General features: G+C 36.3%; 1 pseudogene; it reads left to right on the top strand.

The window, feature by feature from the left end:
* Positions 1-12367: 12367 nt before the first annotated feature.
* Positions 12368-12486, top strand: LOC111732912 (annotated as a pseudogene).
* Positions 12487-14111: the final 1625 nt, after the last annotated feature.

Here is a 14111-nt window from a genome sequence, read left to right as displayed (position 1 = left end):
AAGTATTTATATGAGACTTTGGACTTTAGATTTTTGAGTTGATGCTGGAACAAGTTAAAACTTTGGGACTATTAGTATGAATGAATGTATTTTGCATCCAAAAAGGACATGAATTTGGGGGACAGGGGAATAATGCTATGGTCTGAATGTTTGTGTCCCCTCTAATTTATATATTGAAATTGTAATGCCCTATGTGATGGTATTAGAGGTGGGGCCTTCGGGAAGTGATTAGGTCATGAAGCCTCCACCCTCATGAATGAGATTATGCCCTTATAAAAGAGGCTCGAGAGAGCTTCCATGCCCCTTTGCCATGTGAAGATACAATGAAAAGTCTTCAACTCAAAAAGAGGGCTCTCACTTGATCATGCTGACACCCTGATCTTGACTTCCTGCTTCCAGAATTATGAGAATTAAATTTCTCTTGTGAGAAATAAATTTCTGTTGTTTGTAAGCCATCCAGTCTGTGGTATCTTGTTATAGTAGCCTGGATGGACTAAGACACTCTCCAATCAAAAGATATAGAATGGTTGAATGGATTTAGAAAATAAGACCCAGCAATATGCCGTCTACAAGATTCACTTTAGATTTAAAGACATATATAGGCTGAAAGTGAAAGGATAGAAAAAGATATTCCATGCAAATAGTAACCAAAAAACAGTAGGGATGGCTATACTTATAGCAGGCAAAATAAACTTCAAGTCAAAAACTGTCTCTAGAGACGAAGAAGGTTATTATATAATGATAAAAGGGTCAATTAATAAGAAGGTAGAACAACTATAAATATATATGTGTCCAATATCAGAGCACCTAAATATATAAAGCAAATATCAATAAATCAAAAAAGAGAAATTAACAGCAATACAATAATAATATGGACTTTAAGATCCCATTTAAAATAATGGATAGAACACTTAGAAAATCAATAAAGAAACAAGTGACTTGAACAATACTACATATTGAAAGAACCTAACTGACATCAACAGAACTTTCTAACCAACAGCAGACAAATATGCATTTTTTCCAAGTGCACATGGAACATTTTCCTGGATAGATCACATGTTTGATAACAAAACAAGTCTTAACATTTTTTAAAAAAAATTGAAATCATGCCAAATATCTTTTCCAATCACAATAGAATGAAACTAGAAATCAATAACAGCAAGAAAATGGGATAATTCACAAATCTGTGAAAACTAAACAATATAGTCTTTAACAACCATTGAGTTAAAGAGGAAGTCAAGGGAATTTAAAAATTACCTTGAGACAAATGAAATGAAAATACAAGATACAAAAACCATAAAATGAGTTTGAAAGCACCTCCAAACTCATTTTATGAGGCCAGCATCACCTTAAAAACAAAACCAGACAAAGATACCATAAGAAAAGAAAATTACAGGCCAATATCTTGATGAATATGGTGTAAAAATTCTCATTAAAATATTAGGAAATTGTAGCCAACTGAGTAATAGAGTATTAGACACTCTGACTAAGTAGGAGTGTCTAAGTGAATCACAAAGGTGATTCAGCATAAGAAAATCAATCAATGTCATATACCACATTAATATAACTGTGGGAAAAACCCACATGATCACCTCACAGATGCTTGTCACAGAAAATGCATTTGACAAAACCAATACCCCTACATGATAAAAATACTCAGAAAATTAGGAATGGAAGTAAATTTTCTCAACATAATTTCATCAACAAAGGGCATTTATGAAAAATCTACTATGATACTCAAAGCTGAAAGACTAGAAACTTTCCCCTTCAAACCAGAAACATGAGAAGGACGCCCACTTTCACTACTGCAATTCAACATTGTACCGGAAGCTCTAGTTGAGTAATGAAGCAAGAAAAAGAAACTAAAGACGTCCAAATTAGAAAAGAAGTAAAACTATCTCTATTTACAAATGACATGATTCTATATTTTAAAAATCCCAAAGAATCTGAAAAAAAAAAAAACCCACAAAGAAAACCTATTATAGTTATTTAACAAATTCAGCAAAGTTGCAGGGTACAAGATCAACACACAAAAACCAGTTTCTATACATCAGCAAACATCAATCAAATGAAAATTCATGTTGTTTGTGACAAGTGAAATGTAGAAATGTATGAAAAAAAGTTAAAAATCAATAATTCTCCCATTCTCTTCCCACCATGAAGGAGCCAATGTTAAAATGATATGTCCTTTTTTAAAAAAAAAATTTAATTAATTTATTTTTTTGGTAACATTGGTTAATGAAATCCAGTAAGTTTCAAGTGTACAATTTAACAATAAGGCATATATATACTGCATTGTGTGCTTCCCCTCCCACAGTTAGATTTCTTTCTGTCACCACATATTTGACCACTTTTACCCCATCTACCTCCCACCTTCCCCCTCCTCTCCACCCTCTGGTAACCATTAGTCTATTGTCCATGTCTCTAAGTCTCTGTTTGTTTGTCCTGTTCATTTATCCTTTTACATCTTTCTTCCTATTTACATATATAACCAATACTCCAGCTTCATCAACTTTTCTTTTTCTTTTTATAAATGAGAATATATAATCATATATATATACACATTATATACACACACACTTATGTGTGTGTGTATTTGTATGTGTGTATGTGTATAAAACTCAGCAACTCCTTGATTGAACAGTATATAGACTTTTTTCAGGTTGAAACATTCAGGTCTAATTGATTCTTTTTAAATATTGCATAATGCTTTATTGAACAACTAGATCCTACTTTATTTCATTATTCATTTGTTCCCACTTGTTTGTTCCTACAAATAATACCATAATAAAAGTCTTAGTCTTTAATCCTTATATTCTGGGTTCTAAGTTGGGATTGCTGTGCCAATTTAACGTGTTAGATATTTAAAAATAAATAATTACTTTTTTAACCTTTTGCAGCAGCTTACACTCTCAGCAGCAGGGAATGAGAATATCTTGTTCCCTGTATCATCCTCAGAAGGGAATATTTACAATTTTTCTTCTTGTTTTCCAACTTGATGAGTGAAAAAAGTATCTAATTATGTGTTAACCACAATCTTAATTATGGTCACTAAATGTGGTGTAGGCACAGTGGTTCCCTAAGCTCATTGATTATCGGTGTCTCCTGGGAGCATTTAGAAATGCTGATGCCCGTACTTCACCACAGACCTACTGAATCAGAATCTTTGGAGAGGGGCTCAGGAATCTTTTTGTGATTGTGTTGTATTTTCCCCAAGTCATTTTTACACAGCAAGCTAGACACATATCCACCAACAGGTAATTGGAAATCATGAATAGAGCCTATCTAGAGTTGAGAAAACCAAATATCAAAAACTGTGATTTATGAATTATTTGAGGAAACAATGTACCCAGATCTTCATTGTGGCTAGAAATGCAAAAATACAATTTACATACTTCTGGTCAAGATGGCAAAGTATATAAATGCTGTGCTTGCCTCCTCTCACAGCCATATCAAAATTACAACTAAACTACAGAACAAGCATCATTGAGAACTGCCTGATGTCTAGCTAAACAGAAGTCCTACAACTAAAGACGTATTGAAGAAACCACTTGGAGACTGGTAGGAGGGGCAGAGCTGTGGAACAGGCTAGTCCCATACTCACATGTGGTGGTTAAAAATTGGGAGGGATATATTGGCTGCAGAGGTCCTCCCTGAGGAGCAAGGGGTCCCAGCCCCACACCAGGCTTCCAAGCCCGGGGTTCCAATGCTGGGAAGAGAAGTCTCCATAACTTCTGGCTGTAAAAACCAGCAGAAATTGTGGCTGAGTGAGAGGATGGGCTGTAGGAGTCTCAACAGTTCCTCTTAAAGGGCCCACGCATAGACTTACTTGCTGACGGACTCACTCATTCTGAGCTCTAGTGCTGGGGCAGCAGCTAAAAAAGTGCTAGAAGCATATGTGGAGGAACTGAAGTATTTGACTTTAGGTGATGACTGGAGGGGCAGGTTTTCCCTGACAGAAGTGCAGGCAGCTGCCATTTTCCTTTTTTAAGCCCTCTCCTCATTCAGCCTGCACATGCAATGGGCACCATATCTGAGTCTCCATCAACCTAGCTAATACCCTTAGCTCTGCCCTAGTGATTCTCTGAGACCCCACCCCACCTAACTAGCAAGCCCACCCAAACTGCTTCCAATGCTTTTCCATACAAATGACCTATCTTGGCTCATGCTGTGGACTTTTCTAAAATCTCTCAAAGGTTCACAAATTCCAAACAAGAAGCATCTGGCCCCATACCACTTGCTAAACAGACCCAAGCCTAGCACTAGCAGCAGTTGGCCGCGGTTCTCAGCCTCTCCCAGGCACCTCCAAGCCCAGCACCAGTGGAATCTATCTGCAGATCACTTTGTAGCTCACACCACTTGGCCCTGGGCACAGGCAGCAGCTGATCTTGGCCTGTACAGAGCCCCTCCCAAGAGACCCCAGAACCAACACACCCAGTGGCCAGCTTCAGAACACAACAAAGCGCCATCCGACCACCTCCATAAACAACAAACCCAAGCGGCAGATTTGGCAGGCACCAGAGTCCCACTAAAACAAATCCTGCTCCATAATGTCAGCCCCTGCACAACAGCTCCTCCACTATAGTCATGACCAGTCCTCAGAACCAATCAGCTTGAGGGTTAGTCTCTCGCATTGATGAGCCAACAGCAGCCAAGGCTTAACAACAAGAGGATATAGACAACCCATACAAGGGACATACCTGGAGCACCTGGTTCAGGCATCCAAGGAGACTGGGCCCCTGAGCCCCACAGGACACCTACTACATAAGGCCACTCTGCTAAGACTGGGAGACTTAGGAGCCCTACCTAATACATAGAAACAAACACAGGGAGGCAGCCAAAATAAGGAGACAAAAAAACATGTCTCAAATGAAAGAGAACAAAGCTCCAGAAAAAGAACTAAACAAATTGGAGACAAGCAATCTACCAGATGCAGAGTTCAAAACACTGGTTATAAGGGTGTTCAATAATCTCAGTGAGAACTTCAACAAAGAAATAGGAAATATAAAAGTGAAGATAGAAAACATAAAAAGAACCAATCAGAAATGAAGAATACAATAATTTAAATGAAGAACACATTAGAGGGAATCAACAGCAGGTTAGATGAAGCAGAGGATTGAATCAGTGATTTGGAAGATAAGGTAGCAGAAAACATTCGACCAGAACAGAAAAAGAAAAAATAATTCAAAAAAATGAGGATAGTCCAAGGGGCATCTGGGACAACACCAAGCATACCAGAAAGAGAAGAGAGAGAGCAAGAGAAAAGAGAAGGGATTAAGAAGTACAAATTGGTAGTTACAAAGCAGTCATTGGGATGTAAAGTATAGCATAAAGAATATAGTCAATAATGTTGTAACAACTGTGTATGGTGTCAGATGGGTAATAAATTTATCAGAGTGGTTGCTTCTTAAGTTATATAAATGTCTAATCACTATGTTGTACACCTGAAATTAATATAATATTACATGTCAACTGTAACTGAAAAATAAAACAATTATTTAAAAATTACAGTTCGTATGCAACATTTTAATTGCATGAATGAATGGTTTAAAACAAGAGATACCTATGTGTTTCTTTCTCTGCTTTGGAGATGAAGTTCAAGATACAGGAGGTGACTGTGGATATTTTAGAATTCACAATTTTCTGGCCAACTGTGAATCCCTTTTTAAAGGGCACAAATAGTGAATATCTGATCTTTCTAAACACGAAATAAAATCAAAGGAGTGGTAGCCCATTGTTGCTGGACTGTGTCCCATGAAACTTCCTGACTTGAAGAACAGAGGAAAAAACTCTGCTAATTCAGTTTTTATCAGGATAGCTCTGGGTAGAAGAAGAGATTTTTAAAGACAATGACCTCTGAGGAAAGGCCAGCTCTGCTCTTTGAGAGATGCTTTGGCAGACTTGAGTAGCAAGGTAGAAGGCAGGCAACACTCCCTGCTCTTGACCAGAAGGTGGCCACCTTATTGTCACATACAATGAGCAGCCACAGGGTGGCAAGGTTCTCTAATTTTCCTCAAAGCCCAAAGTGCTTTAAAAGTGGGAGAGAATAAATGACTTCAAATTCTCTATTTAGATAAAGCAAAAGTGAAGGGGAATGGTTTATATCTGGACCAAAAGTAACCAGACTGCAGACAGAAAATAATCAGGGTCTCGCATCAAATATGTGTCCTGATTGAGTTTTTATGAGCTCCACCACAAAGGCCAGGTGTAAGGAAGGGTCAAGGATAACATCAGCAGTTATGTTGTAGCCTCTCTGTGTCTCAGACAATAGCACTCACTTTGCAGACTACTTTGTAAGGAAATGCTTAATATACGTAAAGTGCTGAGAACACTCCCTGGCAAGTTCCAAGCGCTTAACAAGCTTCTCTTTAAAAAACAAAAAGTTAAAATTAGGAAATCCTTTGGTTTTACAACCTAATTTAAATTGCTTTTATGCTGACTTCCATTTCCAGTTCCTGTTTATTCTTAAAATCCCCTATAAAGTCATATCTATGTCAAAACTGAAAATGACTAGGGAAATTGATATATAAGTAGAAACCAAGGTTTGAGACTTCCTGTTTTGAGAAAAATCAATGTGCAAAACTCCCAAGTTTATAAAAGAGTTAAATTGAAGAGATTACAAAAGAGTCTTTGTTTTAAAAAGTGATTCATCACAGGCTTCCCTAAAAAGTTAAGTTTCCTTTCTGCCTTAAGAATTTGATTCAACTTAAAATCAGTTTTCTCCTGGCTGTTCTATGAAGTGAGATGAAGGTACCTCGGTATCTTGGGAATAAATTATAGAGTTGATTTGGCCTCTGCATGATTTGCTTCCTCTTTTTGGAGCTTTCCCCCTTCCCTACAAGCTCCCTTTGCTATTTGCCTGCAGTCCACCCTTTTTTTTTTTTTTTTTTTTAAAGGGCCAGATAGTTAATATTTTCAGAGGCTTTGCAGGCTTCTCACTCCTAGTACCCTCCAAGAGGGGTACAGTCAATGGATGAAAATTGGGAGGAAATACAGAAATACAGAAATGAGCTTCCCAGAAGCTCATCACAGGCCAGAAAGTGAGGAATGACCTGGATTTGGTATTGTCTGTACTTGGGCGGCCTTCTGGTTAGGGACACCTTTCACTCTAGGGAGATAATAACAATGTGGAAAGTGGGGAGGAACCATTTATTGAACACTTTATTCTTGGTGCTCTTATTTGCATGTTCACTTAATCCCCACAAAAAGCTTATGACACAAGGACGGGAATAACCACCATTAACATGCGGAAACTGAGGTCACAGAGCTAGCAGGTGAAAGGGCCAGCTCCTGACCTTAGGTTCGTCTGATTCCACAGCTCGAGTGTCGAAACACTACTGGGATGGAATATGTCAGAACAGAAATAAGAGGTTAGGTGAAGATGAGCATTTCGATGTCATTCTGGGGGTGGGGGAACAACAGTATTATCGTAAGCTCTGCTAGCCCAACTACAAATAGAACATACTTCTGTGACGCTTGTCCTCCTAGTCAAAAACAGTCCTTTAATATTATCTATTAGAAAATAGGCAGTTAGTACAATGTACAAGCATATATATTGACATCAGATAGATCTGCGTTAGAAATCTGTTTCATCATTTATAATTAGAGTGATTTGGGGGAAAATACGGCATCTCTGAGCCTCGGTGTTCGCATGTATAAAATAGGGATGATAATTAAGTACTTAGAGTTTTTATAAGGATTTAAATGAGTTAACATGTGTTACCCGAATTTATATCAGTGGCTCTGTGGGCCAGTCTCAGCCTCCACGTCACATTCAAATGAATGCAACTCAATATCCAAAAGTAAACAAAAGTGATTCTAATCTTTATACTCATCTCTCAGAATACTATGTGGAAACTAAATCAAAACCCATGGCAACATCGCTTAAAATCTTTTTCCTTTGCTATTTTGCTCATCCCATAGCTCTCCCAAAGCATCGCTCCCATTCCCACCAAAAACTTTCCCCGGAAACCTGCGCTTATTTTCTTTTGTGTACTCCCCTTTCCTCCCATCTCTGGTCTTTTTTCTCTCTCCAGAGAGAAATTTAACATTTTTACTGCATACCCATTTCCAATTCTATCTCTTTCCGCCCTTTGCCCTGATTCTGTATCATAAAAACCAGCAAAGGGGTGGGGAAAGAGTGACGCCTAATGGCCCAAAACAGAATTTTCTTAAAAGCATCATTTAAAAATAGTTGTCATACATATGACAGCTTCTTGCATATTACCTGATATAAGAGCAAGCATGCACATAATTATAAGTTTTCTTTCCTCTTATATTACTGATTTGAAATTTTGGATACTCTTCTCTCAGCAAGTTGCCTACAGAAACATTTGTTTCCCTTAAAATTCTGTTAGGAGCTATTTTTTATAAAACTTTATTCCTTCATGACAACGGTAATGCAGTGAAAACAAATGTCTAGACCTGAAAGTAAACAGAGGGACTCCTGGGCAAGTCACCAGTTTGTCCTCGACCTAGAGGCATATTGGGCAAGCAGTGCTTGGTCATGTAGTACTGCCCATCTTATTGCAAGATGTTTAGCATTCTCAGCCTGCGGGCACTGAGTACCTGTGTTTATTGCTTACTCAAATGACTTCAAAAAGAGTGAGCTTTTGTCCATCGTGGTCCTCTTGTCTTAGTGAATAATCTAAGGATGTTTTTCTAAACAAAAGCTGTTACTCTTTGAGAGTTTCTTATTTGAGAGACTGCTTTAAATAACAGTAAAGGTCATGGTTTTTGTTGACAATTTAAAATATCTTGGAAGTGATGGCGAGTGTCTGAGTGCATTTTTGTCGTTATGACAAAATACCACAGACTGGGTCGTTTATAAACAACAGATATTTTTATATAACTTAGTTCTAAAGGTTGAGAAGTCTGAGATCAAGGAGCCAGCATGGTTACGTTCTTGTGAGGGTCCGCTTTCTGGTTCATCCAGTGCCTTCTCTCTTTGGCCTCACAAGGTAGAAGGGACAAGGGATCTTTCTTGGGCCTTTTTTTCATAAGGCACTTAGCCTATTCATGAGAGCTCTGCCCTCATGACTTAAGCTCCTCCTAAAGGCCCCACCTCCTAATATCATCATCTTTGGAAGTTAGGATTTCAATATATGGGGGGGAATGGGGGAGACACAGATATTCATACCATAGCAGCTACATATAAGAACCTCAGTGAAAATCCCTAACATATGAAACTTATTTTCCTCACAAATCACATAATTAGATCCTGCAGCTTTAAACTTATTAACTTTATCATTAACTAAATATTTAAGATTCAGAGAATTGGGGTTTGTTTATTTGCATCTTCTCTCATTGTGCTTTGTTTCTTTTTTGTCACAGATTTTTCTATCTCATTAGTCATTTTAAAGAACAAGATTTTGATTCTATTAATCATTCTAATAGTTTTTGTTTTAATTGTTATTTCATTATCTTTTCCCTAATCTATATATCTTTGTTCCTTTGCTTTTTTTAATGACTTTTTCCATCCTCTTGAATCCAATAGCTTATTTGTTTTCAGTATTCATTTTTAGGGAGATAAATTTAATTATCTAGTTTTTCTCTCAGTATTATTTTAACTGTTTATCATATAACAATTTCTTTATTAATGAGTCCTAAATTTTATATAACTTACCTTATGATTTACTCTTAAAACTCAGGGTTATACCAGAGATTATTTAATTATGACATATATGAAAATTTTAAGTGATTCTTTTTCTATTGACTTGTAAATTAATTGCACTGTGTGAAAAAATATTTCCTATGATTTTGATTCTTTCAAATGTATGGATGCCTCTTATGTGGGAAGGTATAGAATTAAATTTTGTGAATGCTCAAAAACTTAAAAAATATGAATACAAATTTCGCCTCAGTTTTTAGAAGGTATGTGTATCCATTATACTTTCTTGATCCTTTAATCAGTCTATAACAACCTTTAATCAGTCTATAACAATCTTGTTTGTGGTTGATGCCTCAGATTTTTTTGTTTTCCTGTTATATTTTCAATCCTTATTTTCAGCTTTTCTTTATATACTTATTTTTAATATATTTCTTCTAGATTGTATATTACTGAACTTGTTTTGCTATCAGCCTGAGAATCTCTGCTTATAATTAGAGAGTTATAACCATTTACATATATCATAACCACTGTAATATTGAGACTTATTTATGTATATTTAATTCTTGATTTCCTTCAAGCATGCTTTGTTTTGTTCTTTGTGTTTTATTCTAACTTGAATTGGACAGTTAAAATTCATTTATAATAGTTTAGAGCTCTAACTTATAAGACAAATAATTATATTTATTTCTCAAGCTAAGTTTAAATGTTATTAATCTCTAAATCTTACCCACCCATTCCTCAGTAACTTAAGAATTTTAACAAGCGTTTCTCATTTTCCATTACGCCATCTCCATACTGATGTTGATACCATCTGGAGTTTCAGTATCAGATTAAACTTTAATTTCGTTGTTGGGCATTACTTATTTAGACTTTTAAAAATTCTTTAAATTTATTTTTTAATCGTAGTTGACATACAATATTATATTAGTGTTAGGTGTACAACATAGTGATTAGATATTTATATTAGATCTTAATAAACTTTAATAAATTATTTATTCCTGCCAGCCTGAGCAATGGATTTCTCCAGCCAAATTCCTGCCCTGATCTTACACCGCTGTCTTGGGCCTGCACTGCTGATTTCTTGCCCTATAGTAGTGGAGGAAAGAAAATGGCCCTATGAGAGAGCTCTCTCCCAATTTGTCCCCCACCTGTTATCCCTGGCCCTCTCCTACTCCAGACCACATTCTCTGATGCTTTCCTCCCATCTCAGATACAACAGCCTTCTATCACATTCTGATGTTTTTCACATTCTGATGTTGATTTCTGAACACTTCTGATATCCATCGATCTCTCCAAAACGCCCACGACACAGCCAGTGTTGACATAGGAATCGAATCAGAAAGGAGGGTCCAATGGCTTGTGCTAGTTGCCATCTTATCTAAAACTAGAAATTTTAAATGTTTTATGATCTTTACAGTGTTGTTAGTATAGGCACAAGAGATAATATATGTGAAAGTTCTTTAAAACTATGTTACATAAATGTTCACTATGTATTATTATGAGGCAGTTTTTCCTCTAGAGTTTTGAATAGACTTGAAAGAACTTGGAGAGAAGAAAAAAGGCAACCAGCTCATTATGGCAATTTTGCACTATTTTCAGCTGGCAGACTTTGAGGTGAGTGGTATATTCATTACTGGAATATTAGAAAAAAGCATTTTCACTTCCTTCCTTATTTAAAATTCTGATTTGAATTTTTCAAACACAATGGACAAAAGAATATGATGTTGATTGACTTAAGTGATTGATTTGAAGGGATGGGGACTAGTGGAAGGATGAAAAGTTAACGTGAGTTCATTTTTCTCTCACATGTTGCACTGACAAGAAACTTAAAAGAAAAAATTAGTATGATATTACTTGTACTTAAAGATGAATAATGACTTCATTAGTCCTCGCTCTCATTATTATGCTGATCCATTATAGAAGAGATTTTTCTTAAAGCTAAAAATACAGGGCAAGAGCGATGATACATTTATTTCTTCTTGGTAATAATGAATTATTCTATTTAACTTTAAAAGTATATGATTGTATTTGTTTCATTCTGCAGAATGTTTTGCTAAATAAACAAGAAAAAATATTATATTCTCTTTAAGATTTCATGAATGACCACTAAGAGAAATGTAGGCACTTTATCATTCCTTGGGGTATTATACAGCATAGTGATTTTCTGTATTCTTTATACTAATGAGATTATTTTTATTATTCTTTGTGAAAATACAATATAAAATCATAATTACCACATTTTTGGGACTAGAAAATGTGTCCAAATAAAAGGAATAAAAAGAAAAATTTGACACACAGCAACATAAAAGAGGTTTTTAATGAACTTAAAATATTTTCTGCTGGTGAAGATGGGATATTAAGAGCAAAATTCCTTTACCTAAAACTGGTTCTCATGTTTTACTTTGATAATTAAGGGATGCTGAATTAAATAATAACAAATTGCCTGAAAATTTGAGTGAAACAATGGCAAAAACTCAAATTATCTCATAGTAATTTTTCTAAATGTATTGAGACCTAATTATTTTAGTATAATCTTTGCTGCAATATTTTAAGTGATTAATTTTACAGCCTGTGATCTAAAGTATGTACATACTGTTGAATTGTACACCTGAAACTTACTAGATTTCGTTAACCAATGTTGCCATAATGAACGAATGAATGAATGAATGAATGAATGAATAAAAATTCTAAGTTATCCTAGATGTATGAAACATTTTGGGTTACTCATTAGATTTGTCAATATTTTAAAATAAGCCTGTCTACGGGCATGCTACCCTGAACAAGTCCAATCCTGTCTGATCTCAGAAGCTAAACAGGGTCAGGCCTGGTTAGTACTTGAATGGGAGACCACCTAGAAAGACCGGGTGCCGTAGGCATAAAATGTTAAAAAATGAGAGATTGTAAGCTGACAAGGTCCTTGCAATCTGTGAGGTCAACCAAGGATTGCCTCACCTGAAAAACAAAAAATATATATAAATATATTTTAAGATAAGTCTGCTCCCATACAGTCTTCATAGATTCCAGAGTATCATTTACCAATGCCAGTATATATACAATCTCAGAGAGAGATCAGTGCAGTAGAGACATCATGCTGTTCCTTCTTAACTTGTTTAGATAAGTAAAGACACCCAGATGCAATCTATTAGTGAGTCTTCCAGTTGGTAAGGTTTCAGCAGCATTTAACAGAAGATCAACTCATTTTGGCACTAGCAACATAAAAAACCTGAGGTAGGGTGATTCCAGACTTGGTTAAGAAGCGGTTTATTGCGATCACTGAGGATCCAGGTTCTCTTCATTCTTCTGCTGCGCTTTGCTGGTAATGTTGACTTGTGACCTTGAGCTTTCAGGATAGCTGCAACAGCTTCAAGTATTTCGCAACACTGAAGCCTCCTTTATATACCTTTTTCAGACTGAGAAAAACTTTCAAACTCACTGTTCAGAATCATAGACCTGTCCATTCCTAAATCATTCACTGGCAAGGAAAATGGAATTTTTATAATTAGCTTAGATTAATTAAGATTATTCTAGGGCTGGGGAAAGATCCAGACTTTTCTTAAGTATTCAGTCTCCTCATAGCTGAACAAAATCAAGATTCTGATCACAGAAAGATGAGTGGATGGAATGGCTGCAGGGTGGGTGGTCAACAGTGTCTGCTATGTAGAGTCAGAGAAAGAGCCTAAAGGGAATTAGCTCCCAAAGCAGGGCTAGTGCTTTCAGGGTATTTGCCTTGTGGTAGGAAAATAACTGTTAAAGAAACTGAGGAATACTATTCCTTTTCCCCTGATTCAGTATGGCAATCTTAATCCCTTTTCAGGGAAAAATAAAATATTGTGATTATGTTTCTTAAAAAAGACAAGAAATTCCCTACATGGATGAGCCATTTGTAACTAAAAGAAATTTGGAAGAAAACATAATTGAATCAATTAGGACACTTGTAGCTCAATTTACAGAAACCCCATCTGTGACAGATTTACACAATAGGAAAATTCATATTTTATCACAGGAAGTCCAGAAGAAGTAGGTCAGGCTCCATGGTTGGTTGATTTGGTTCTTTCCATCTCTTGGCCTTGCCTTCCTCGGTTTTGTCTTCACCCTCAGGTTGGTTGCTGTAGTGGTTCCAGGTGTCACAGCTCATCAAGGCAAGGTCCAAAAGGGGCAGAACAACAGTTGCCCCTATTAGGACTTTCCCCAGATGCTCTTCAGCATGTTTCCTTCCTAGCTTCACTGGCCAGAGTTAGGTTATATGTCCATCCTGAGTCTGTCACTGCTTGGAGGATTGGCTTAAAAAACATCTAGGGTGTGAGAATTCAGACTGCAAGATTGTTTCATTGTGATCTAGATAATCGCTATTCCCTACCTCTATCATTTTAATTAATCTAGATCAGAGGTCAGTAAACTAATCTGGCTCACCACATGTTTTTGTAAATAAAGTTTTATTGGAACACAGTTCCTTCCATTTCTTTATATAACATTAAAGGCTACTTTGATGCTACAATGACAG

The sequence above is a fragment of the Pteropus vampyrus genome, unplaced genomic scaffold (assembly GCF_000151845.1).
Source record: "Pteropus vampyrus isolate Shadow unplaced genomic scaffold, Pvam_2.0 Scaffold12, whole genome shotgun sequence".
NCBI classification, from domain to species: Eukaryota; Metazoa; Chordata; class Mammalia; order Chiroptera; family Pteropodidae; genus Pteropus; species Pteropus vampyrus.
This window is presented reverse-complemented; position numbering and strand designations above follow the sequence as displayed.